The sequence below is a fragment of the Hyla sarda genome, chromosome 1, assembly GCF_029499605.1.
Source record: "Hyla sarda isolate aHylSar1 chromosome 1, aHylSar1.hap1, whole genome shotgun sequence".
Taxonomy (NCBI): Eukaryota; Metazoa; Chordata; class Amphibia; order Anura; family Hylidae; genus Hyla; species Hyla sarda.
Window position 1 is genome coordinate 310,678,884 of NC_079189.1, and position 26,789 is coordinate 310,705,672.

The window sequence follows — 26,789 nt, forward strand, 5'->3', positions numbered from 1 at the left end:
AGGGACCAATTGTATTTTGTAATGACTCCTTTCATTTTTCCATACCTTATGCTCCAAAGCAAAAGAAAATTATTTGTGAGGTGAAATTGGGGAAAAAAAATATGCAAATTTGTGGGTTTTCTTTTTACGCCATTCATCCTGTGGTCAAACTTCAGCTCCTTTCACACTACCGCTACTACCCGGCAGTAGCGGGTCCGTTGGAAGATAGCGAGAGAAAAATTTGTGCTTGCAACTTTTTTCTCCATCTATCTTACTGCGGAATAACGGCCGCAATAACAGACATGAGAGAATTCCATTCAACTGAATGGGATCCTCTATGCCCGTTATGCCTCCCATTGGGCTCCGTCACACTAAGGCACAAAAATGAGCCTAAATGGCTGTTTGTGGCTGAGCCAAGTGGCAGTTTGAAAGTAGCCTAACATGTTATTTTGAAACTTTAGGTCAATCTGATTACACCAATACCAAATTTGTTTAGTTTTCGTCGTGTTTTACTAAATAAAAATGTATTTTTTTACTTAAAATTTTTTTTTTAACCACTTAAGGACCGAGTGTTTTTCCGTTTTTGCATTTTCGTTTCTTCCTCCTTGCCTTTAAAAAATCATAACTTTCAATTTTGCAAATAAAAATTCATATGATGGCTTATTTTTTGCGCCACCAATTCTACTTTGTAATGACGTCAGTCATTTTGCCCAAAAATCTACGGCGAAACGGAAAAAAAAATCATTGTGAGACAAAATTGGAAAACCCCCCCCCGCTGTTTTGTAACTTTTGGGGGCTTCCGTTTCTACGTAGTAAATTTTTCGGTAAAAATTACACCTTATCTTTATTCTATAGGTCCATACAATTAAAATGATATCCTACTTATATAGGTTTGATTTTGTGGTACTTCTGGAAAAAATCCTAACTACATTCAGGAAAATTAATATGTTTAAAATTGTCATCTTCTGACCCCTATAACTTTTTTTATTTTTCCGCATATGGGGCGGTATGAGGACTCATTTTTTGCGCCCCGCCGTGATCTGAAGTTTTAAGCGGTAACATTTTTGCATTGATAGGACTTATTGATCGCTTTTTATTAATTTTTTCATGATATAAAAAGTGACCAAAAATGCACTATTTTGGACTTTTGAATTTTTTTGCGCGTACGCCATTGACCGTGCGGTTTAATTAACTATATATTTTTATAATTCGGACATTTCCGCACGCGGCGATACCATATATGTTTATTTTTATTTACTCTGTGTTTTTTTTTTTTTTTTACGGGAAAAGGGGGGTGATTCAAACTTTTAATAGGGGAGGTGTTAAATGATCTTTATTCACTTTTTTTTCCCACTTTTTTTTTTGCAGTGTTATAGCTCCCATAGGGACCTATAACACTGCACACACTGATCTATTACATTGATCAATGATTTCTCATAGGAAACCAGTGATCGATGATTCTGCCGCTTGACTGCTCATGTCTGGATCTCAGGCACTGAGCAGTCATTCAGCGATCGGACAGCGAGGAGGCAGGTAGGGACCCTCCTGCTGTCCTGTAAGCTGTTTGGGATGCCGCGATTTTGCCGTGGCTATCCCGAACAGCCCACTGAGCTAACCGGCATACTTTCACTTTAGACGCGGCGTTCAACATTGAACTCCACGTCTAAAGGGTTAATAGCGCGTGGCACACCGTGGCCCCGCGTTATAGATCGGGAGCGGACACATGACGTTTCAGTACGTCGTGTCCTTAAGGAGTTAATTCCTGACCCCTTTAACATTTTTATTTTTCTGTATACTGGGCTCATTTCTTGGGCCATAATCTACAGTTTCTATTGGTACCATTTTGGTATTGAACTGACTATTTGAACACTTTTTTACTTCATTTATTTCTGGGATATGATTTTATAAAATTAAAAAAGCAATTGGTATTTTTTTAAAGTTAACACCATTGACCATACGGGATACATAATGTTATATTTCAATAGTTCGGACAATTACGCACACGCCAATACCAAATATGTTTGTTTTTATTAGGTTTACATATTTTTTATATGGAAAATGGGAAAAGGGGGTTGATATAAACTTTTAATATGCAAGGGGTTAATGGGTGTTGGCTATTAGCAGCAGCCCCCAGCTACTGAAATCATCTAGGGCCCGCCGGGTATGACCACTGGCATTATAAAAATAAAGGGGGAAGTCGGTCCAGTCCTGCTTGGCTGATACATGGCTAAATCTATGAAAAATTCACCTTCCCGACATGTAGTTCCGGGTGTCGGGTGATAGGATTTCCACATCCCTACGTTCAGTTGCGCTAACATGTTAGCAATTGGGACGTATGCATACGTCCTACTGCGGGAAGGGGTTAAAAATGATTTCTTAGCAACCCTGAAAAAATATTACGCCTTGTAACTTCTCACTTTTGAGTCTTACCATTGAAATAAATGATACAAAAAATTCTCAACAGCACTAAAATCCACACAGCAGATTTAGGGCTGATATTGATGTGGTGTTTTCAGCATGGTTTTTGCTTATGTGAGCTTATGTGCCCTTCTGTTTGTTCCTTAGAAGTTGCACAACTCTACAATACAATCCTTTCATATTTTCCACCATAACATAAAGAAAGGTTTAAACTTTTTTTTTTTTATCGTTTAAATCAGTCAAATAAGTTTTGTCTTCAGTTTAGATCAGTTGCATAACAAATAAACACTCTGAAAGGTGTGAATGTAGCCCAAGAGCTCTTATAATTTCCTTTCTTTCTTTGTAGAGTGGAATGTGTCAGATGAAGTTTTGTAGATAAACGCTAACTGGCCTGTTTGCTTAGTACAGTGCACAGCAAAAATCGCCTTTTATTGCATATTTGTAAGCTGGTTCCTGAAAGTATGACTTTTTTTGTTTCTTTGTAACAAGGTACAGCTCGGGTTCCACAGCAGTTTAGTTGCCTGTAGTTCAAGTTGCAGTTAATGACAGTATTACCAATACCTATAACTTTTGGTTCCCTGTCACATGATCAAGAATTACATCTTGGTCAACAGCCATGTAATGGTCTCAAATCAGCTTCACCTACTTTCTGTAAGAGTATGTTAACACTGCACATTTAGTTGCACATCCCGCTCATTCCTAGCGGCTAATTGCTGGACCTATTACATGGGCAGTATTGGCTTATTTGGACTAGAACTGCCCTGTGCATATCTTGGCTACTCAACATGATTTAATCATTATTCATCAGTCTAGAAGGTCATAGGGGAAAAAAGTGAATATACAAGCTCTGGCTCCCATTCTTAGTAAATCTGTCCGTGTAAAATGTAATAATAATTCCCTTTTTTAGTGCTCAAACAGTGAATTGACTGTTGTATGGGGGACCAATAAGCACTACTGGTGCTAAAGAGCACTTGATATCAAAACTGGAGATTTTAAAATGTGTTTTCATGAAAATAAAAGTCTGAACATATTGGATGGGAAGGCAGCGTGCTGCAGATCACTTAGCATTACTTGGGCAGACTTGATCCAAGGCTCATTTGGAATGTAATGATGTCTTGTTTTTCGTTGGCCAAGTATTACCTGTTGTGTGTAATGGGTGTGGGAGTAAAGGACATTGTGACGCTAAATTGCTAAGAGCTTTGGCTGAAAGCAGTCATTTTCTTACACTGCCTCAAAATCCATGTAAAGTGCAGCACCCGGAATTAAGATTGGGCAGAGAAAATACTGCTGACTTTTGGAGCCAGTTATATCACTCTAGGAGCCAAGCAAACTTTTTTTTTTTAGACCTTAATAGAAAACAAGCCAAAAATTTGGCATCTATAACATTATTTTGGGCAACTTGGCTCCTTAGTTTTGCTCTGGGGTGAAACTAAAACTCCAGATTGAAACCACAGTGGAGGATGACACAAGGATAAATGTTCTCTGTGCACTTCTCAGTTCAGCTCTAAACCTATTGACACCTTAGCACTGATATTTTTAATTGTTCATTTGCGTTTTTAAATGCGGAGGCTTATGTCGTCACTGCTGTGCCCCGCTCCGCTCGTGATATCACGGCCATGCCCCCTCAATGCAAGTCTATGTGAGGGGTGTGGTGGCAGCCACGCCCCCTCCCATAGACTTGCATTGAGGGGGCATGGCCGTGACATCACGAGCGGGACATGACCGTGAGGTCACAAGCCTCCACCCCGCATCCCCAGTGCACCGGATATTCTTGGTACTACAGCTAAGATTGCGGCGGGTCTGCCCTGGGGATAATATGTCTAGGAGTGGACTACCCCTTTAACTTCAGGACTAGACCTCCTACCGCAGCTCACTCACTGTATGTGAGTTTTGACTGTTGGCATATGTTCTTGCTGCTTCATGTAACTGGTGGGTCTGCTGCTTCTGACTTTGTCAGTTCTCTCTAGTCTACCCTTCCCTTCTTTGTGTAAAGGGTATGTTCACATGGGGAGGTTACCCATGAGTGTTTTGTATTATGTTTTCTGCAGCAGAAAATCCACAGCCGACCCATTAAGGTTAAAGTAATCTGCTGGGGGTAACTCATCTGTGTGTACGTACCCATACATGCAAGGATGATACAAGGCAAATCCTTCTATGAAACGATAGGACAGCTTCCAAGCCTACAGAGAAGGCAGATCACCAGGGTGAAGAGTATACATTGCATTCTGCGGGGAGGAGGGGTGAATCACACTGGCTATGTACACAGATAGGAAAGTACAAACGTCAGGATGAGGGAAAGGAAGAAATTATGAACTTCTCAACCTCACTTTCTATCAGCACGACTTTGGCGATCCTGGGGCAATTGATAGCGTGGAAACTATGAAAGATGTGTGTTTTTTTTTTGTTTTTTTTTACGTGTGTGTGATGTGCTATTATAACATAGCCTGGATGATGGAGAGAGGTCTTTTAAACTGCTTGGACTTGCTTCCATAAAGCAGTATTGTACATTGAATTGTCCCTTGTATAATTTATGCAGTTTAGCAGTAAGGAGCGTATGTTTGCTCTATAGCTTTTCAGCTACACTTTTTTTTTTAAGTTCCTTAGAATACATGTCACAGGTTTAATAATTGAACGTCTACTTATGTATATCAAATAACCTATTACTCATTAACCCAGTAAAAGAATAATGGCCTTTAAGCTTAATTTTCTTTAAATGGCTTTATTACTATTTTTATAGCAATATCTAGAACCCCTGTGTAGTAATAAGTCCAGTGTAAGATCGTTTAACCTTTTTGAAAGCATAAAAACTGCCCATGATATACCAAGGATGTATTTTACAATAGGAGTGTGTTAACCAATTTTTTTTTTCTTAAAGAAAAAAACACCAATTTAGTTTCATGGCTTCAGCAATGTGACTACATTGTAATAAAAGGCTGGTATATTTCACAACAGGCAGCTCATCTACAAACATCAGTAATTAGGAAGTACACTTGTCAATTCTAATGATTCTAAGCAGCATATGTTGTTACCTTCTGGTAATGGATGGAAATACTGATGCTGGGGTATATTGCTAAATGCTTATTTATGTTGTCTTCTACTCCCTAGTCCATATGCAATTATGGGAAATGATACAACTCCACTTTTATGAACCCACAGCATTGGATCAATCGGTAAGATGGCATTTCAATTAGTCAGTGTGGCACACACAGTACTGTAAATTGCTAGGCTAGGTTCATACTTGCGTTGGAAGCTCTGTTGAGTAATTCAGTAATTGGTTTCTTAAAAATATGGCATTCAATGGCACAGCCCATAGTCATGAGCTTTAGCTATTGGCTGCATCATTTAAATGGGCACTGTCAGATACAAAAACTTTTCATATGTTGTAAAGCATGTAAAACCAATAGGTTTCGCAATTGCCTTCATTAGAAAATTTTCAGTATTTCATACAGAAAATGCCAGTCAAACAACTGCCTTCCCTGCCTGCTTGGACACATACTAGTCCTGCTGTGTCCATGCATCATCACCTATGTCATGGACACACTTCATTGATTGACAGCTGTGAGTGCAGGGCTCACAGCTGGAGGAAAAATCCTCCCACTGTCACCTTGTGTCCCGTTACTGTCAGTGAGGACAAGCTGGGAGTTGTAGTTTTGCTGATGCTAGGGGAGATGTGAGGAGACAGCATACTGAGGGAGGGGGCGGAGACCTGCACAGTGAGGCCACGCCCCCTCCCTTTGAGAGGAATTCAGACTAGTGAGCTAAATTAAAAGTGATAGACACATAAAAATTAGATATACATGGTCAAGATTAGGTACTAAGTGATATATTAAAAAAAAGTTTTTTTGTTGGATCTGACGGGTACGCTTTAACTTAGTTGCTAAAAAAATTGTTATACAGATGTAGCCACCACCAGCTTGATTGGCTGCATGCTGCTCCTTCTGCGTGGTACATTATGCTGTCTATGTAACCTACCATGAAAAGTATGTGCAGGAGCAGGGAGTCTTGTCAAATTTCAGACTTCCTGCTTCTGTACACTGAGCTGTGATGCATGTATCGCTGTTCATTTAACATCCGCTGGGTAGGTGGAGGAGCACTTGGCCCAGCGAATGTTTTCTATACTCTAGACACTGTACACATTTGCACCCAGCCCAGCAAATATCTTTAGTGAGAATGCACACAATACTCACCGCTCACTGTACAGTACATGTGCCTGGCCAGGTGAGAAAGCAGCCAGGTGAATACACTGTAGTGAGAGATGTATGCAGTAAGGTGTATGTCCGGGTGACACTCTGTTGTGGCTGGCTGGTTCAGAAGGCTGCTGCGCGTTGTTGCTTTGCTCAAGTTGGCAGCAGCTACATAAGTACATGAATTAGAGGCAGTTTGATAATTTCAGAGGCCAGTTCAATATTTTTAGTAACCAGGTAATAGCACAAATAAGTGTGTGGTGTATTTGTTTATTTATATTTTATACAGTTGTTAAATAATATTTTGTTTAGAAGCTCTGTGGCAAATGATCAACAAAATTAGTAAATAACCTTAATGATTTCCTTTTAACCTCTTGGTGTAAGGGATTTAAACCTTGGAGGGAATGTATGGTCATTTTCATTTTTTGTTTTTGAAAATGACCTACAACTTGGTTTAAAAAAACCTGCTCTGACCTGTCTCTGTTACCCTGCTGCCCTATACTTTCTGGTCCCACTTGGGATGAGATATGTTGCAGCCAGTCATTTTTTTTTCCCATGAAGATCTATAACGTTTTAATGTGCGAGGCAAGGATCAAACATGTGGGCTTTCAACTGCCCACTTTCAGAATACACAGAATAAACCTTCACTGTCAGTTTAGCCAGGTATACATGTATGTATGTGAGGGTCATAAGAAATAGCTGTTGGCTGAATGTTCATCTGTCCATCAGATTTCTTGTATGTATAACCAGCTCGACTATAAATAGCCATTCTACTGTCTCCTCCTTTCACATTACCTAGTCAGTGGCTGATCGAGATTTCCCTTTACTGTACTATCACATCCAGATCCGCCTCTCCCCACATAGTATAAATATATCTAAAGAACCACTCCCACAGTATAATCATGTGCAGAACTGTTTTACATCACTTTACATGTAGAGCCTTATCAACTCCTTAGACAAAGTAGTTGCTATTAAATGCAGCATCCAAGGGCATAAAAGATTGGACACCAATATAACATGTCAGTGCATCAGATGAAGCCCCTGAACAGCCGCTGTATTAAAGGGGTACTTCGGCGCTAAGACATCTTATCCAAAGGATAGGGGATAAGATGTCTGATCATTTGGGTCCCGCTGCTGGGGGCCCCTGCAATCTCAAGCAGCACCCACCTGTGTGAGCTGCACGCAGAGCGCTGGAGGCTCCGAGTCTGAAGCCTCATGACTATGGGGCCTGAGTATTGTGACACAAACGACTCTGCCCCGTGTGATTCCACCCCATCACGCCCCCTCCCATAGACTTGCATTGATGGGGCGGGGGTGTGATGTCACACGGGCAGAGGCGTGACATCACAATACTCCGGCCCTGTAATCGTGAGGCTTCATACTCAGAGCCTCTAGTGCTGTGTCCAGCTAACACAGGTGGGTGCTGCATGAGAGATTGTGGGGGTCCCAGACATCTTATCCTCTATCATTTGGATAGGGTATATGATGCCTTAGGGCCGGAGTACCCCTTTAACTGGTACAATTTTATTTCCTGCCTAACAAATATATCTCACACTTGTAATGGTCCTAATTGCAAATGTTCAATGTTGACATGAAAAGTAGCTGGGCCACTTGGTAAGTGGTCGGATAACCCCTTTTGTTTTTTCTTTTTCTGTTTTGTCTGTGCATCTCATTCTCTGTGATCTTGTATCAGTTGTTGATGCTAAATGCTATTGTTAGGCTTGCTGTCTACTAGATTTCTTAGTTTTTTTGATATGTATATTTCTAAACAAAGCTGACTTGTTTGGTGTTATTGAACATGTACTCTAATGAAATGCTTCCCTTCCCCTGAGAACGTTTTACGAATGTGTGGCCTTGTGTTTTACACTGACGAATTTGTGTCATTTGCAACAACCTTAACAAAGAGCATTTACATAGTGTTTCCCTGTACTAGTTGTTGTACATGGCCTTTTTTTTACCAGTTTCCTTACCAGTTTGCATCATTTTATAGCCTTGGGTACCCTGATTTCAATGCGGTTTGTATGACATCCTTTTAACTTCATTTTTTTGCTGAATGATCACAGGTCCTTTTTAAACGGGTTGGCAGGCACCATAATTTGAAGTAAGGGCTTGGCGTGGTATAAAAAGAAAAAGAAGTTCCCCTTGCCTGCCTGATCCCCTGTCGTGTACATTGTGATGACATGTGATCTGTCCCAGATGAGCTACGCTTCCTGCTTTCCTTACAAAACACCTGCTCAGCCAGTCACTGGCCAAGGTGGGTCACCGCTACAGCCACAATAGAGAGCGTTCTTCTTTTTGGGCGAGAGCTAGTATGCACCCTGACTTAAGTCATGATATAACTCTAGGATTCCTCATCCTCATGATCAGTGAGGATCCCTCTTCTGGGACCTATTCCAGTTTTGAGATTATAAGGAGCTCAATGCTGGTGTAGCACTGTATTTCTTTTTCAGTTGTTCCCAAGGTTAATTGAATTGAGCCAGCTGAAGTAAAAACCTTTTATCATAAGACCTGACAAGAGCCAGCCACCTACCTACCGATCCTGAAGAATGTGATGGCGTGTCTTTACAGTTTGCAGTTACTTAACAGTTGAATTATTTGTTTCCATCTTATTACCAAGTAAGAAAAGCATATTAGCCCAGTTTTGACACAAGACTTGCTATTGTGTTGTATTTTTTTATTTATTTTTTATTAGTTCATATAATTTGTTGAAAAGGTGCCCTGCTGACATTTGCTTATCTGGTTCCTTTTTAAAAAAAAAAAATTTATTAAACATTTTCAAAATAGTACAAAATGTACAAGAAATAATAATACACTGGACAGAAGACACTAAATTGCGTCCTAATGAATCACATCAAATGCATAAGAACATAGGAGAATCACTAGGGTTATTTAAACAGAACATCTGTCCATTGGCTGCATTCCCCACTTACACAGGTTAGCTGACCCCCCCCCCCCCCCCCATACAAGTGCTATTTAAGAAATCCCCTCTCCTCCCCCATCACTATCTGGTTCCTTTTAAGAACCTGCACATTCCTTATTTTTGTATCTTCAAAAAACAGCTACGGTGTGACCAGAACCCCGAACCTTCCTTTGTTTGCCAATGTTTAAAATATTTCTTTTCAAGAGGCTCACTATAACTGTGACCTGGAAAACCATTTAAAAGTAATTATATTGTGATCACTTTTGTGTTTTTTCTGCACTGTAAGATTGTCAAGGGAATGTTCTATGCGGATAATTACATTCCATATAGAACCATTAACCTTTGGTTTGCACAATGTATAGTGACCCCTTGCAAAAATTGTTACAATCATCACTTGTAAAGAAAGTTCGACCATCTCTTTACAGATACAACCCCAAACAGTATTTGATAATGGAACATTCTGGCTTCATGACAACATTCATACAAATGAAAGGAAATGATTATAATTCATAGTATGTTTGTTTTTTTCCACATCAAGAGGAGTAACAAAAAATAGGGAATCATGATTGAAAAAAAATAAATAAAAATAAAAAAGTCCCATTTAGTACTCCTTTTTTGCACATTCTCAGGTGTTTATGACGCCTGCTTATGGTGACTAGAGGTTCTAAGGAAGCCGAAAACAGCTGGGCAGGCTGTTTTGCTAAGTTTACAAAATGATATGTTAATGGTAGGTGTGTGGTAGTTGGGGTGTTGTTTAGGTAGATGAGGGGTTAAAGTTAACCCTATAGTTCGTGACGCCAGGCTGATGGCTAGTATGCTGAGGTAATTCCCCGGCCTATCGCCGCCCTTCCCAGTAACGATAGGTGCATGCATAAAATGACTGAAGGTCCACAAGGTACTTGAACTTGGATAACTTTACTTAAATGCTTGCGGTACATCCAATGAACAGTAACAGTCTCATGCAACAGTCTCATGCAACAGTCTCTATATAGTTCAGCGACTGACAGTTGTTGCGGACCTTCAATTGTATTATAAGTCTTCGAATTTAGGGTTAATTTTGAAGATCCGTCCGGATTTAGGGGATAGATAAGGTCCGGTGATCTTGCAGAGTGCTTAGGGATTGGTACACTCACGGTTAAGAAGAGATCAACCATCGCCGCAAGGCTAGGGCCTAAATTCACTGATGACAGCAGCGCAGATCCTTCCCTGTCAACATCCCACGAGGAAAGAGATCTAACAATGGCCGCCGTTCCCTTATATGGGCAGGGGCGGGGTTGTTTTGATTGGTCCGAATATCTGTCACTCACCGTCACAAAGCATGGTGGGCGCAATACGTCACAGGGACCTCCAAAGGTCCTTAACCTCTTAAGGACGCAGGGCGTATGGATACGCCCTGCATTCCGAGTCCTTAAGGACGCAGGGCGTATCCATACGCCCGTGGGAATTCCGGTCCCCACCGCTAGCCGGTTGGGGACCGGAGCCGGATGCCTGCTGAAATCGTTCAGCAGGCATCCCGGCATATGGCCCAGGGGGGTCATTATGCCCCCCCATGTCGGCGATGGCCGCAGATCGCTGGACAATTCAGTCCAGCGATCTGCGGCGATTCCGGGTCAATCGGGTCTCCAGTGACCCGGTGACCCGGAATTACTGGCTGATCGGGGCCGTCTCTGACGGCCCCGACCAGCCAGAGCCTGCAGGGGTGAGGTGGCACTGGTGCCACCTCACGATCGCCCTGACTCGTCGGCCGGATAATCCGGCCGACCAATCAGGGCGCCTGCTGCGGGTGTCACTCCCGCACCCGCTCCGCCCCTCTTCCGGAGGACGTGAACGGGTGCGGGAAGACGACCCCGGGTGCTGGGGACCCCGATCCCCGGCGTCCATGTTGGGATCGGGGCCCCAGGAGCGACGGCGAGGGACAGTCCTGCGACGGAGCAGCAGCAGGATGTGAGTTACAGCCTCCTGCTGTTGCTTAGCAACAGCTCCCAGCATGCAAAAAGGGCATGCTGGGAGCTGTAGTTATGCAACAGCAGGAGGCAGACCACCACAACTCCCAGCATTCCCTTATGGGCATGCTGGGACTTATGGTTTTGCAACAGCTGGAGGCACATTTTTTCTATGGAAAAGTGTACCTTCAGCTGTTGTATAACTACAACTCCCAGCTTGCACAAACAGCTAAAGTGCATGCTGGGAGTTGTAGTGGTGCATCTGCTGGTTGCATAACTACAACTCCCAGCATGCCCGTTGGCTGTCGGTGACTGCTGAGAGTTGTAGTTTTGCAACAGCTGAAGGCACACTGGTTGTGAAACTCAGATTTTTTTTTTACCTAACTCAGTGTTTCACGACCGGTGTGCCTCCAGCTGTTGCAAACTACAACTCCCAGCAGTCACCTTACACCATGCACCGTACATGCTGGGAGTTGTAGTTTTGCAACAGCTGGAGGCACACTGGTTTTGAAACACTGAGTAAGGTCACAAACTCAGTGATACATAACCAGTGTGCCTACAGCTGTTGCAAAACTAAAACTCTCAGCATGTACAGTCTGTCAGCGCATGCTGGGAGTTGTAGTTTTGCAACAGCTGGATGCCCCCCCTCCCCCAATGTGAATGTACAGGGTACACTCACATGGGTGGAGGATTACAGTAAGTATCGGGCTGCAAGTTTGAGCTGCAGCAAATTTTTCTGCAACAGCTCAAACTTCCAGCGAGAAACTACTGTGAACCCCCGCCCGTGCGACTGTACCCTAAAAACACTACATTACACTAACACAAAAAATAAAATAAAAAGTAAAAAACACTACATACCCCTACACAGCCCCCCTCCCCAATAAAAATGAAAGCGTCTGGTACTCCACGGTTTCCAAAATGGAGCCTCCAGCTGTTGCAAAACAACTACTCCCAGTATTGCAGGACAGCCGTTGACTGTCCAAGCATGCTGGGAGTTTTACAACAGCTGGAGGCACCCTGTTTGGGAATCACTGGCGTAGAATTCCCCTATGTCCACCCCTATGCAATCCCTAATTTAGGCCTCAAATGCACATGGCGCTCTCACTTTGGAGCCCTGTCGTATTTCAAGGCAACAGTTTAGGGCGACATATGGGGTATCGCCGTACTCTGGAGAAATTGTGTTACAAATTTTGGGGGGTATTTTCTGCTTTTACCCTTTTTAAAAATGTAAAATTTTTGGGAAAAGAAGCATTTTAGGTAAAAAAATAAATTTTTTTTTTACATATGCAATAGTCGTGAAACGCCTGTGGGGTATTAAGGTTCACTTAACCCCTTGTTACATTCCCCGAGGGCTCTAGTTTCCAAAATAGTATGCCATGTGTTTTTTTTTTTTGCTGTTCTGGCACCATAGGGGCTTCCTAAATGCGGCATGCCCCCAGAGCAAAATTTCCTTAAAAAATGCCAAATGTGACTCCTTCTCTTCTGAGACCTGTAGTGCGCCAGCAGAGCACTTTTCACCCCCATATGGGGTGTTTTCTGAATCGGGAGAAATTGGGCTTCAAATTTTGGGGGGTATTTTCTGCTATTACCCTTTTTAAAAATGTAAAACTTTTGGGAAACCAAGCATTTTAGGTAAAAATTTTGTATTTTTTTTTTTACATATGCAAAAGTCGGGAATCACCTGTGGGGTATTAAGGTTCACATTACCCCTTGTTACGTTCCCTGAGGGGTCTAGTTTCCAAAATGGTATGCCATGTGGGTTTTTTTGCTGTTCTGGCACCATAGGGGCTTCCTAAAGGTGACATGCCCCCCAAAAACCATTTGACGCTCCTTCCCTTCTGAGCCCTCTACTGCGCCCGCCGAACAATTAACATAGACAAATGAGGTATGTGCTTACTCGAGATAAATTGGGTTTCAAATTCAAGTAAAAATTTCCTCCTTTTTACCCCTTGCAAAAATTCAAAAATTGGGTCTACAAGAACATGCGAGTGTAAAAAATGAAGATTGTGAATTTTCTCCTTCACTTTGCTGCTATTCCTGTGAAACCCCTAAAGGGTTAAAGCGCTTACTGAATGTCATTTTGAATACTTTGGGGGGTGCAGTTTTTATAATGGGGTCTTTTATGGGGTATTTCTAAGATGAAGACCCTTCAAATCCACTTCAAACCTGAACTGGTCCCTGAAAAAAGCGAGTTTCAAAATTTTGTGAAAAATTGGAAAATTGCTGCGGAACTTTGAAGCCCTCTGGTGTCTTCCAAAAGTAAAAACTCATCAATTTTATGATGCAAAATTAAAGTAGACATATTGTATATGTGAATAAAAAAAATAATTATTTGGAATATCCATTTTCCTTACAAGCAGAGAGCTTCAAAGTTAGAAAAATGCAAAATTTTCAAATTTTTCATCAAATTTTGGGATTTTTCACCAAGAAAGGATGCAAGTTACCACAAAATTTTACCACTATGTTAAAGTAGAATATGTCACGAAAAAACAATCTCGGAATCAGAATGATAACTAAAAGCATTCCAGAGTTATTAATGTTTAAAGTGACAGTGGTCAGATGGGCAAAAAATGGCCGAGTCCTTAAGGTGAAAAAGGCTCAGTCCTTAAGGGGTTAAGCAAAAACCGTAGAGTTTACCTGATCACGTGACCCGCAGGTCCTGCTACGCTCCGGACAGGTAATTAACTATTTATATACATTTATACAATCCTTTACATATAAATCCTAAATAATTACTAGATAACTAATACCTAGATGAGAGGTGACTAGGGGTGGACTAGGCAATAAGGACCCGACGTCCTAGGTACTCTAGCTATGGGGACCTATACACAGGTACCGGGAAACCACAGGTGCATAAATATTAGATCACCACAAGCTTTTGTTTTCATCTGCAAAGTAGCCTATGTTCGTAGTATATGGTGACATACTGACAGAATGGTATGTAAATATATACCATTCCAGACCCACACCAGTCTATTGATCATTGATTTCTTTCTGGACATTTGTTCCATTTCTGAGAGTATACAAATTTTTAGCATGATGCTGAAATAGCTGTATATGCTTTTAAAAGAAAGAAATGTAGCGACTACTACACTATGTTTAGTTCATTTAAATCAGTTTAATGAACCACACAAAAAGCTAAATGCTATAATAGATACCCCTGAGGAAGTCACATTCAGTGACGGAATGCGTGGGGTATTCTCTATGGACATGGGCTGACAAGGGTTATTTTTCCTCCCTTCCTTGGTCCCCGTTTACAGTGGTGGTATTCCAGCAGATCTTGTGTTTACAATTTATCATTATGATTGTCATTTTTATCATATTTATTTACTAATATTGTTTTTAGCTGACTATTTTTTTATTTGGTTAATTATGGGCAGCCGTGTGATCGTGCTGCCAGTCATTAGCGGTAAGAGTCTGGCCACTGACAGTAGCCGACACTCACTGCTCTGAAGCGAGCGCAGCTCCTGCAATTGCTTAAAAGTTACTTAGCGCTTCAGGGTGTATAGTTACTCCCTGATGCGTTCAGGCAGATGGGGCAAGGGCAAACATGTACACCCGAGGTCCCTAATGGGTTAATACTTCACTTCTTTTGAAAACACTTCTGTCTTTGGCTCTAAAACTATAGTGGCAGTTTTCCAAAGAAGTACCAAGCGGAAATCTAGCCTGAAGGATACCTGTCGCACTGAAGAAGCAGTTTTCCAGTTGCATGTTGCAGAGCAGGAGAAGCTGAATAGATAGAAATTATATTGGAAAGAATTCATATTTTATTTATTCAAATCTCTTTTAATTCATGGCTTAGGAGTCCCATGGGTGGTCTTTATCAGTGACTTGCACCCATCTCTTTATGCATACTTATGCAAAAAAGACTGTCAGCGATTGAGTGATACCACCCCCAGACTCTTTAGCCCAGAATAAGTGAGATATTAGTAAGTTACAAGTTCGGGTGGGTTCATGCTGTGATTTTGTGTTTCACTATTTCCGTTTGTGCTTATTTCTTCTGTATACAGAAAGCGTAGTCAAGTACTCTATTGTGTATTTTTATAATGGGAAACAGATTCTGCAGTATGGTATACAACACCATCTGTCTTAAAGGGGTACTCCGCCCCTATGCATCTTATTCCCTATCCAAAGGTTAGGTGATAAGATGCCTGATCGCGGGGGTCCTGCCGCTGTTCGTTGCTCTGTCATTGATAGAGCCTGGCTGGACTAGGCTCTATCAATGGATAGCAGAGAACACAGATCAATAGAGTTCAATAGAACTCTATTGATCTGTATGAGAAATCTAATGATTCCTCCTAAAAGTCCCCTAAGGGACTAATAAAGTGTAGTAAAAAAAATGTTTTAATAAAAGTTTAAAAGACACTGATTAACCCCTTCCATATTAAAAGTTCCAATCACCCCCCCCCCCTTTTCCTATATAAAAACATGTAAATATAATACAAATAAACACAGAGGGGGATATTTATCAAAACCTGTCCAGAGGAGATGTTGCCCATAGCAAACAATTAGCTCTCTTCTTTCATTTTTAACAAGAACTCTGTAAAATGAAAGGAGCAATCTGATTGGTTGCTATGGGAAACAGGGCAACTTTTCCTTTGCACAGGTTTTGATAAATCTCCCCCATATGGTATCGCTGTGTACGTAATTGTATGAGCTAGAGATGAGCGAACTTACAGTAAATTCGATTCGTCGTGAACTTCTCGGCTCAGCGTTTTTTGACTTTTCCTGCATAAATTAGTTCAGCTTTCAGGTGCTCCCGTGGGCTGGAAAAGGTGGATACAGTCCTAGGCGACTCTTTCCTAGGACTGTATCCACCTTTTCCAGCCCACCGGAGCACCTGAAAGCTGAACTAATTTATGCAGGAAAAGTCAGAAACTGCCGAGCCGAGAAGTTCGTGATGAATCGAATTTACTGTAAGTTTGCTCATCTCTAGTACGAACTATTAAAATATAACATTACGTATCCCGTATGGTAAATGACCAAACCACAGAATTGCTATTTTTATAATATCCCAGGAAAATAGTTAAAAGCGATTTAAAAAGTCAGATCAATACCAAAATGGTCCCTATACAAAATACAGATTATGGTGCAAAAAATTAGCCCTCATACAGCCTCGTATGCGGAAATGGCAATTAAAAAAAAATTTGCAAAAGTTTGGATTTCTTTTTTTATTAGTAAAACGTAAACTATATACATCTGGTACAGTATTGCTGAAATCAGGCTGGCCTAAAGTACCAAAATAACATGTTAGCACAACCACAAGGTAAATGGCTAAAGGGAACCACAAAATTTGCTAAATGATATTTTACTATTTCAATTTCACTTCACCAATATTTTTTTTGTTTTGTTTCGGAGCGTATGTTATGGAAAAATGAAAAGGTACCATTATTGTAGTTAGTTATGGCTATTATAGGGGGAGGAGGAAAAACAATAGAGTGTAAAAGCGAAAATTCCCCAGGACAAGTGGATCGTCATGAGGGACAAGTAGATTTTGCTCCGTTTTACTCCCGTGGACAAGTAGTTTGTTTTTTAAATTAAATTTCCACACCCCTGTATATGTTAAATGGAAACAAAAATGCTGTGAGAACCCATCTTTATGCTAATCTTTTTACATTAATTGATATATCAATTTGCTTTAAAAGTATGACAGTAGATTGAGTAACATTTCATGCTTTTGAGTGTACATATTTGCTCTTCATATATTTTGTGTACCAAGGCTGCAGGATGAGAAAAGTATACCTGGTTTTGTCGCAGTGGAAGCTCAGGTGGAGCTAGTAATGTGGAATACTGGCTGTTACAATGGATCTTTTTTGTCATTACCAATTTTCATCTTCAAAATCCCCACAATGCCCTTTGTGAAGTTCTATAAATTTTATCTTATTACATATGCATGGTTTGAGATTTTACTCTCGATTAATAATTTCCTAACGCCATTGTGTGTTTATAAATTAAATAATTTTTTCTACACCAACTATATCAAATTGTCCTGTACTTGGGAAGTTAACCCTTGTCTTGAATCAGCTTTAACTTTTAGAAAGGTAGGGAATAATTTTGGTGGCCAAAGTCAACAGTTTAGAGGTGGCTTTGCAAATCTGTGCTTTAAATTTTTTTTCCTGTGTTTTATGCTTGCTGAAATAATTTTTTTTTTTTTTTTTTTTATACGGTTTGTTGCTTGAGAAATTGTTGGATCAGGTCCAGATAAAATTGTCATGCTGATATGCGCTTAAAGGGGTAATTTGGTGGAAAAATTTTATTTTAAATCAACTGGTGCCAGAAAGTTACACAGATTTGTGAATTACTTCTATTAAAACATCTTAAACCTTCCAGTACTTATCAGCTGCTGTATACTACAGAGAAAGTTTTTTTTTTTTTGTCTGACCACAGTGCGATCTGCTGACACATCTGTCCATGTCAGGAACTGTCCAGAGTACAAGCAAATCCCCATAGCAAACATCTCCTGCTCTGGACAGTTCCTGACATGGACAGTGGTGTCAGCAGAGAGCACTGTGAACAGACAGAAAAGAAATTAAAAAAAGAAAAGAACTTCCTCTGTAGTATACAGCAGCTGATAAATACTGGAAGGATTAAGATTTTTATAATAGAAGTAAGTTTCAAATCTGTATAACATTCTGGCACCAGTTGATTTAAAATAAATTGTTTTCCACTGGAGTACCCCTTTAATTTAGCTGAATAATTACCTATTTGAGGTGTAAGATTTTAAAGTGTCTTGTGAATAATGGTTGTATTTCCATGGATACCAGGGTTTGGATGATGATCACAGTTTGCATATTTTTGTGTGCGTTATTATGCGCAGTACAGGGGAAATTAGATGTGCAAATTGTATTAACTGTTTATTTATTTTTTATTATGTAAATTGCAGCTAAATCTATTTTACTGCTGATGATCAGTTTAAAAATACTATGTTATTTTTATTTACATAAAGGAATTTTAGCCTGTTCTTCCTTGGAGAGCTACTTTAATTCAGACATACATGTGTTCGTTTCGGGTCCGCTTTTCATTGCAGTTCCAGTCAGGGCTTTGACTAGGCGAATTCAAAGCTCTCATTTTTTTGTTTTTTAGATGTAGACTGTGCTTTTGGCTTCTGCTAATAGAAAGATGACTGGGTGTTCTCCTTTGCATTTTTCTTATGTTCTCCATAGTAACTTCAGTGTTGGCAAATTATTCCTTTTTTAAATGAAGCAAGTCAACACACCATCCATCAGATTATCACTACATTTGATTGATGGTTTGTTATACTTATTGCTGTTGTTGTGTTACTTCAGACATACTGTATTTATGTTACTTTAGACATACTGGCTCAGATTTATTAAAGGGGTTATCCAGGAATAGAAAAACAGAGCTATATTTCTTTCAAAAACAGCTCCTCGTCTGTCTCCAGGTTGGGTGTGGTTCTGCAGCTCTGTCCCGTTGAAGTGAATGGAGCCAAGTTGTAATACGACACACTGCTGTATTGGGGACAGATGTGAAGCTGTTTTTGAAAGAAAGCAGCTCCGTTTTTCAATTCTTGGATAACAAGTTTCCACTTGTTTTTTTTTTTTTTCTGCCAGTTTTTGGATATCTGCCACTGCAGTTTTTGAGCCAAAGTCAGAAGTGGATCCATAAGGGAGGAGAAGTATAAGTCCTTCCTTTATATGTCTTATTCCTTTTGAATACATTTCTGGCTTTGGCTCAAAAACTGCAGTGGTAGTTCTCCAAAAACTGCCAGAAAAACAACAACTGGAAACTTAGCCTAATACTGCTCTAACAACCTATATAAATAGAGCTTCTAAAATGCAGCAGGTAGTGAACATCTGGCAAGCAATATCCAACACAAAAACCGACAAATACCTGCCCCAAAAATGTCATCAAGTCTCAATAACATTTATTTGCGGTTTTTGTTTGGTGATTTTGTTTATCATTTTTTGTGGCAGGTATTTTTAGGTTCAACGGGGGTGCTTACTTTGCACTAAAATTGTGGCATAACATTTTGGAATAGAGTTAAATGCAAGCCACGTCCTATACACTAAGCACACACCTCTTATCAAGCGTGACAAAAAAAAAAGAGTTTAAAGTTATGACACATGTTGAACAAGTCATGTAAGCTAGTTTATGAACTCTAATTATTCCCAAAAATTTTTGCAAAAGTCTGCCCCACTGGAACTTGTATTGTCCAGAGTGTTGTTTCTTGGTTCCTAATTTTATTTTATTTTTTTTGGAACATTAGAACATTTTTTGGAATCTTAGACTAAGATTCTGAAATGGCATGTTGTGCATCCACTTTTGTTAGTTTCTGCAATGACATTAAATTGGTTCCACAGATATAAATTTCCTAACTTTGGTGCAGTTCTTTAGTTTAGTTTCAATTTAACATGTAAAGGTGTATGGGCACCTTTCAGCATATAACACATACAGCAAAACAATACCTTTTGACATTTCTTCTCCTATCCATAAACTAAACTCAAATTTGGCTCATGCCCAGTAAGGCTACAAAGTCTCACAGCTTTTAGATTAAAAGGGTACTCTTGTGGAAAACATATTTTTTTTTAAATCAGCTGGTGCCAGAAAGCTAAACAGATTTGTAAATTAATAGTAGTAAAAGAGGAGTGGGTGGGCACTGCTGGAAAACCACTATGCAAACATTTAATCAGTGTTCCCGGGTGTGGCTGGATAAGGTGTTGGACATACACAGGTAACAGTCCTGATAAAACCGCAATAGAAGAAGGAAATGATGTCCGCACTCACCATGCCGTAGAAAATTGGGTATGCTTTATTAGCGTCTTCAGAGTTCCATAAGAAACAATATCAGAATACACCCAGGTGCAGGGAGGGGGAGCTGCTCCTGGCAAGGAGACTGGGAGCGGCTGTTAGGAAACATGCGGACATCATTTGCTTCTTCTATTGAGATTTGTAAATTACTTCCATTAAAAAATCTTTACCCCTCCACTACTTATTAGCAGCTGTATGCTAGATATAATTCATTTCTTTTTTGTGCTGTCCACAGTGCTCTCTGCTGACACCTGATGCCCGTATCAGGAACTGTCCAGAGCAGGAGAAAATCCCCATAGCAAATCTATGCTGCTCTGGACAGTTCCTGACATGGACAGAGGTGTCAGCAGAGAGCACTGTGGACAAGACAAAACATAAATGAAAAAAGAATAGCATTTCTTCTGTAGCATACAGCTGCTAAGTACTGAAAGGATTAAAGGGGTTATCCACTATAAGGTGATTTTAGTATGTACCTGGCAGACAGTAATGGACATGCTTAGGAAGGATCTGTGCTTGTCTTGGGGCTAAATGGCTGTGTTATGAGATTACCATAACATTGTGGCTAGCTTTTTGTGAACTGGTATTTCCTGTTTGATTTTTCTTTTCTTGACTACAAATCCAATAATTCCATTTTCCTCCCTCCCACACATCAGCCACCCCACCCATTGAAACGTAAATGAGCTGCATCCATTCAAAGACATGTGGTTTTCAATCAGGGTGCCTACAGCTGTGGCATTGGTTGCAGATCAACTATACGATCCCTTCACCCATTGAAGCAGACATGTTCCCTGTCATCAGCTGACTAGTGAGTCATGTCTCGGCCGCATTGCAACCTGGGAAAAATCAGAGACAACAGTCATTTTGTATGCTGTTAAAAATAAATATTGGGGGGAAAATCACATAAGAATTGTGAGAAAACCATCACACACAGGTACAGACTCTATATCATGAACTATACTAACTTTACAGCCCCTGTAGCATAGTCAAATAAGAAAAAAATTTCCTGGAATACCCCTTTAACCCCTTAAGGACCAAGGACGTATGAGTACGTCCTTGGTCCCGCTCCCGTGATATAACGCGGATCCCACGGTGACCCCGCATCATATCCCGGCTGCCCGGTGTCATAGTGAAGCCGGGACCCGCCACTAACAGCGCGGCACTGATCGCGGTGCCGCGCGCTATTAACCCTTTAGCCGCGCGCTCAAAGCTGAGCCACGCGGCTAAAAGTGAAAGTAAAAAGTGCCGGTTAGCTCAGTGGGCTGTTCGGGATAGCCGCGGTGAAATCGCAGCATCCCGAACAGCTTACAGGACAGCCGGAGGGTCCCTACCTGCCTCCTCGCTGTCCGATCGCCGAATGACTGCTCAGTGCCTGAGATCCAGGCATGAGCAGTCAAGCGGCAGAATCATCGATCACTGGTTTCCTATGAGAAACCAGTGATCAATGTAAAAGATCAGTGTGTGCAGTGTTATAGGTCCCTATGGGAGCTATAACACTGCAAAAAAAAAGTGAATAAAGATCATTTAACCCCTCCCCTATTAAAAGTTTGAATCACCCCCCTTTTCCCATAAAAAAAAAACACAGTGTAAATAAAAATAAACATATATGGTATCGCCGCATGCGGAAATGTCTGAATTATAAAAATATATCGTTAATTAAGCCGCACGGTCAATGGCGTATGCGCAAAAAAATTCCGAAGTCCATATCAATGCAAAAATGGTACCGTTAAAAACTTCAGATCACGGCGCAAAAAATTTGCCCTCATACCACCCCATACGCGGAAAAATAACAAAGTTATAGGGGTCAGAAGATGACAATTTTAAACGTATACATTTTCCTGCATGTAGTTATGATTTTTTCCAGAAGTACGACAAAATCAAACCTATATAAGTAGGGTATCATTTTAACCGTATGGACCTACAGAATAAAGATAAGGTTTCGCTTTTACCGAAAAATGTACTACGTAGAAACGGAAGCCCCCAAAAGTTACAAAACTGCGTTTTTTTTTCAATTTTGTCTCACAATGATTTTTTTCCCGTTTTTGGGCAAAATGACTGATGTCATTACAAAGTAGAATTGGTGGCGCAAAAAATAAGCCATCATATGGATTTTTAGGTGCAAAATTGAAAGAGTTATGATTTTTTAAAGGCAAGGAGCAAAAAATGAAAGTGCAAAAACGGAAAACCCCGCGGTCCTTAAGGGGTTAATATTTCTAAATAGAAGTAATTTACAAATCTGTTTAATTTTCTGGCACCAGTTTATAAAAAAAGAAAAAGTTTTCCACTGGAGTACCCCTTTAACATCTTATGGACTTACAGCGTACCTGTATGCCCTGCGCCCAGTTCCGGTCTATAAAGCGGGGCGTTACCATGACCCCACGTCATAGCGGGTCGGTCCCGGCAGCCAATGAAAGCTGGGACCCTGGGCTAATAGCGTGTAGCACCAGTCGTTGTGCCGCATGCTATTAACCGTTTAACAAAAATACACTCCCGGCAGCTCAGTTGTGCTGATCGGGACCACTGCAGTGAAATAGCGATGTCCCAATCAGCTAGGAAGCAGCAGAGGGGTGTCTTACCTGCCTCCTGCGCGTCTGATCGGTGATTGATTGCTCCAAGCCTGAAATCCAGGCTTGAGCAATCGACCACCGATAATACTCACCATTGCCACTAGAAGGGGCTAGAACACTGCAAAAAAAAAAGTGTGAAAAAACTTAATAAAGACCATTTAAAGACCATTTAACCCCTTCCCTAATAAAAGTAATAATTACTTTCCCTTTTCCCATTTAAAAAACAAAAACTGTGTAAATAAAAATAAACATGTGGTATTGGCGCATGTGGAAATGTCCGAACTAACAAAATATATAGTTAATTAAACCGTACGGTCAATGGCGTACACGCCAGAAAATTCCAAAATAGCATATTTTTGGTCACTTTTTATATCATGAAAAAATGAATAAAAAGCGATCAAAAAGTCCGATCAATACAAAAAGGAAACCGCTAAAAACTTCAGATCATGGGGGGAAAAATTAGCTCTCATACCGTCCCGTACATGGAAAAATAAAAAAAAGTTATAGGGGTCAAAAGATGACAAGATGACAATTTTAAATGGGCACTCTCATTAAAACAAATTTTTGCTATTGCACTCTTTATGGTAAATAAAAAATATTTCTAATATACTTTGTTTAAAAAAAATATACGTTTTCTATGTTTTATTTGTGCTTAACCCCTTAAGGACGCAGGACGTAAATGTACGTCCTGGTGCGGTGGTACTTAACGCACCAGGACGTACATTTACGTCCTAAGCATAACCGCGGGCATCGGAGCGATGCCCGTGTCATGCGCGGCTGATCCCGGCTGCTGATCGCAGCCAGGGACCCGCCGGCAATGCCCGACACCCGCGATCTCGCGGGCGTCCGCCATTAACCCCTCAGGTGCCGGGATCAATACAGATCCCGGCATCTGCGGCAGTGCGCGATTTGAACCCAAAAAATGCACTGCGTAGAAACGGAAGCCCCCAAAAGTTACAAAATGGCATTTTTTTCTTCAATTTTGTCAAACAATTAATTTATTTTTTTTCGTTTCGCTGTGGATTTTTTGGTAAAATGACTAATGTCACTGCAAAGTGGTATTGGTGGTGCAAAAGATAAGCCATAATATGGAATTTTAGGTGCAAAATTGAAAGGGTTATGATTTTTAAAAGGTAAGGAGGAAAAAACATGTCCTTAAGGGGTTAATGAGGGGCAATGTTGTTGTAAGTTGTGCAACTTAACCCCTTAAAGGAGTAGTCCAGTGGTGACCCAGTGGTGAACAACTTATCCCCTATCCTAAGGATAGGGGATAAGTTTGAGATCGCGGGGGGTCCGACCGCTGGGGTCCCCTGCGATCTCCTGTACGGATCCCCAACAGCCCGCGGGAATGGGGCGTGTCGACCTCCGCACGAAGCGACGGCCTACACACCCCCTCAATACAACTCTATGGCAGAGCCGAAGCGCTGCCTTCGGCAATCTCCGGCTCTGCCATAGAGATGTATTGAGGGGGCGTGTTGGCAGCCGCTTCGTGCGGGGGTCGACACCTGCTATCTGGCCGGAGAGCCTGGTCCCTGTACAGAGAGATCGCAGGGGGCCCCAGGGGTCGGACCCCCTGCGATCTCAAACTTATCCCCTATCCTTAGGATAGGGGATATATTTTTCACTACTGGACTACCCCTTTAAGGACTCGCCCCATTTTCGCTGCCGCGGGGATCCGATCATCCAGCATGGTGGCCGGAGGTCCCCTCACCTGGCTCCGGCCGTCTCCCGGGGTCTTCTGCTCTGGTCTGAGATCGAGCAGACCAGAGCAGATGATGACCGATAACACTGATCAGTGCTATGCCCTATGCATAGCACTGAACAGTATTAGCAATCAAAGGATTGCTATAGATAGTCCCCTATAGGGACTATTAAAGTGTAAAAAAAATGTATTTTAATGTCCTTCTTTCCCATTCCCCCCCCCCCATAAAGTATCGCCGTGTGCGTAAATGTCTGAACTATTAAAATATAATGTTATTGATCCCGTACGTTGAACGGCGTGAATGTAAAAAAAAAAAAAAAAAAAAAAAAAAGACATTATTGCAGCCTTTTTGTCATATTTTATTTAAAAAAAATAATAAGAAAATCAATAAGTTTTATATACACAAGTGTAGTATCAATACAGTACAGATCATGGCACAAAAAATTAGCCCTCATACCGCCGCTTACACGGAAAAATTAAAAAGTTTATAGGTCGTCAAAATTGAAGGAATTTAAACATACTAATTTGGTTAAAAAGTTTGTGATTTTTTTTTTAAGCGCAACAGTAATAGAAAAGTATGTTATCATGAGTATCATTTTAATCGTATTGACCCACAGAATAAATAACACATGTCATTTTTACTGTAAATTGTACAGCGTGAAAACGAGACCTTCCAAAATTGGTAAAATTGTGGTTTTCTTTCTAATTTCCCTACACAAATTGTATTTTTTTGGTTGCACCATACATTTTATGGTAAAATGAGTGATGTCATTATGCAGGACAACTGGTCGCGCAAAAATCAAGCCCTCATACTAGTCTGTGAATTAAAATATAAAAGTTACGATTTTTAGAGGAGGAAAAAACTAAAATGTAAAAATAAAATTGGCCTGGTCCTTAAAGGGGTTATCCAGGAAAAAACATTTTTTTTATATATCAACTGGCTCCAGAAAGTTAAACAGATTTGTAAATTACTTCTATTAAAAAATAGTAATCCTTTCAGTACGTACTTCTGAAGTTAAGGCTGTTCTTTCCTCTCTGATGACACCTGTCTCGGGAAACGCCCAGTTTAGAGGCAAATCCCCATAGCAAACCTCTTCTAAACTGGGCGGTTCCCAAGACAGGTGTCATCAGAGAGCACTTAGACAGAAAAGAACAACCTTAACTTCAGAAGCTCATAAGTACTGAAAGGATTAAGATTTTTTAATAGAAGTCATTTACAAATCTGTTTAACTTTCTGGAGTTGATATATATAAAAAAGTTTTTTCCTGGAATACCTCTTTAATACCCCACAGGGATTTCACGACTTTTGCATATGTAAAAAAAATTTTTTTTTTTCACTAAAATGTGTGTTTCCCCCATATTTCACATTTTTGCAAGGGTTAATAGAAGAGATGGGGTTACAAATTTTGGGGGGTATTTTCTGCTGAGTATGGAGGTACCCCATAAGTTGACCTGAAGTGCACTACTGGCGAACTACAATGCTCAGAAGAGGAGCGCCATTGAGCTTTTGGAAAGATAATTTGTTTGGAATGGTAGTCAGGGGCCATGTGCATTTACAAAGCCCCCCGGGGTGCCAGAACAGTGGACCCCCCACATGTGACCCTATTTTGGAAACTACACCCCTCACAGAATTTAATAAGTGGTGCAGTGAGCATTTATACCCCACTGGGGTTTGACAGATCTTTGGAACAGTGGGCTGTGCAAATGGAAAAAATGTTCCAATAATATGTCAGACTCCTGTGGGGCGTAAATGCTCACTGTACCCCTTATTACATTACATGAGGGGTGTAGTTTCCAAAATGGGGTCACGTGGGGGGGGGGGGGTCCATTGTTCTGGCACTATGGGGGCTTTTTAAACACAAGTGGCCTTCAATTCCGGACAAATTTTCTTTTCAAAATCCCAATGGCGCTCCTTCTCTTCTGAGCATGTTAGTGCGCCAGCAGGGCACTTTACATCCACATATGGGGTATGTTTTTACTCAGTAGGAAAAAAGCCCCCCAAAATTTGCAACCCCATTTCTATCTTCCCTTGTGAAAATGAAAAATTTAGGGTAACACCACATTTTAGTGAAAACATTTTCTTCTTATTTTCCCATCCAACTTTAATGAAAATTTGTCAAACACCTGTGAGGAGTTAAGGCTCACTATACCCCTTGTTACATTCCGTGAGGGGTGTAGTTTCCAAAATGGGGTCACATGTGGGTATGTTTTTTTTTTTTTTTTTTTTGCGTTTGTCAGAACCGCTGTAAAAACAGCCACCCCTGTGCAAATCACCTATTTAGACCTCAAATGTACATAGTGCACTCTCAC

The 26,789-nt window shown here is 40.7% G+C and overlaps 1 protein-coding gene across 4 annotated transcripts in view; it reads left to right on the forward strand.

Annotated features, from left to right (window-relative positions):
• The window catches only part of PCGF3 (polycomb group ring finger 3), a 193,668-nt gene that overhangs the window by 75,595 nt on the left and 91,284 nt on the right, over nt 1-26,789 (forward strand). The window contains exon 1 of one of the 4 annotated variants that reach the window (XM_056518263.1): nt 7,977-7,997. The exons of 2 other annotated variants lie outside the window; for them this stretch is intronic. The gene's annotated coding sequence lies outside the window, so the exon portion shown is untranslated. Of the gene's footprint in view, nt 1-7,976; nt 7,998-8,667; nt 8,836-26,789 lie in introns of those variants that run through there. One more of the 4 variants, XM_056518264.1, reaches the window with a different exon arrangement.